Source organism: Geospiza fortis, unplaced genomic scaffold (genome assembly GCF_000277835.1).
Source record: "Geospiza fortis unplaced genomic scaffold, GeoFor_1.0 scaffold85, whole genome shotgun sequence".
Taxonomy (NCBI): domain Eukaryota; kingdom Metazoa; phylum Chordata; class Aves; order Passeriformes; family Thraupidae; genus Geospiza; species Geospiza fortis.
The window spans coordinates 1,950,426-1,951,976 of record NW_005054358.1 but is presented as its reverse complement, the minus strand read 5'-3'; positions in this window follow the sequence as shown (position 1 = coordinate 1,951,976).

Sequence of the window (1,551 nt, the reverse complement as noted above, 5' to 3'; positions counted from 1 at the left end):
GTTCCCGGCTGAGTGCATCGTGAGCGCCCCAAACTTGCAGCAGCACAGCTTGCCCAAAAACCTACATAAAATAAAATCCCTGCAAAAACCCCAGAAAGCGTCAAAAAGTCCCTCTGTCATTCCTGCCAAAAGGATGAAAGTCGCCTCCTTTTTTAGCTTCTGCCACTTTTGGGTCATTTCAGCCCAGTTTGTGCGAGGTTTTTGGTGTCTGTGTCACCTACAGACAGGGATGGGGTAGAGGGAGCAGCTCGCCCTGGCTCTGCACCACAGAGGGGTCCCTTCAGCCTCCTCCCTCCCTTTCCCACACCTCAAGCACCTACAACAGCTCCAGCCCTCCCAAACCCCTCAGGGCCCCTCCCAATGCCCAGGCCCTAAACCCATGATTGTAAAACAATTATCCCTTTTACAGCTCTCCAGTAAAGCAGAAAATAGCACAAGGGGGGAGATAAACACCTGCAAGGGTTCCTTGGCCCCACAGCTGCGTCAGAAGCCTGAGGAAGTGACACCTGCCCCAGGGAGACACAAGGATGGGCAGGTACTGCTGCACCAGCCCCCTGGACAGGGCAACCCGTGTTTCCTGGGGGAAACAGGAGCCTCTGAGTGCTCTGAAGTCAATTTACAGATTTATTATCCGCTCTCTGGAGGGACAGACCCCATCCCTTGGTCCTCAGGCCGCTCTCCTGCAGCCCCAGCTGACACCTCACTCCTCTGAGCAGACAAATGGACATTTCTGTTCCAGCTCCTCCTGAGGGACAGCTCCCATCTCTGCTCTGGGACAGGGACAGGAGCCAGGGCACGGCTGGGGCTGGGCCAGGGCAGCTCAGGCTGAGCTCAGGGCAAGGTTCTTCCCCCAGAGGGTGCTGGCACTGCCCAGGCTGCCCAGGGAATGGGCACGGCCCCGAGGCTGCCAGAGCTCCAGGAGCCTTTGGACAGCGCTGCCAGGGATGGACAGGGTGGGGTTGTGGGGGGGCTGGGCAGGGACAGGGGCTGGGCTGGGGGATCCCTGTGGGTCCCTTCTCCCTGCGCTCCACAGGGAATCTCTCGCCCTGCAGCTCCGCGGGGAGCCCTGGCCGGGTGCGGGGCACAGCCGGGGTTATCCCGCTCCCATCCCACAGCCGCAGCCCCCGGGCACTCCTGGCACAGCTGTGCCAGCCTCGGGGCTGTCGCTGTCGCCATGCACGGACTGCCCCGGGGGTTGCGCTGCCCCCGCTGCCCTCACACCGCGGTGCCCCGGGCTGGGACAGCGGAGCTCCACCGGAGCGTGCCCAGCGGGGCCCTCCCGAGCTGTGCGTCCCTCCGGCCACCCCGGGCTGTGTGTCCTGGTCTCCTGGTCACCCTGAGTGTCCCTCCGGGCTGTATGTCCCTCCTTGTCACCCTGAGTGTCCCTCCCTGTCACCCCGGGTTGTGTGTCCCTCCCTGTCACCCTGAATGTCCCTCAGGTCACTCCGGGCCGGACCCCGCAGCCCCCGCGGGTGCCGGGGAGCGGAGGCACTCGGGGGTGCGTGAGGGACCCCGAGAGGCTCCCAGGGCCGCTCAGAGCCTCGGGCGAGC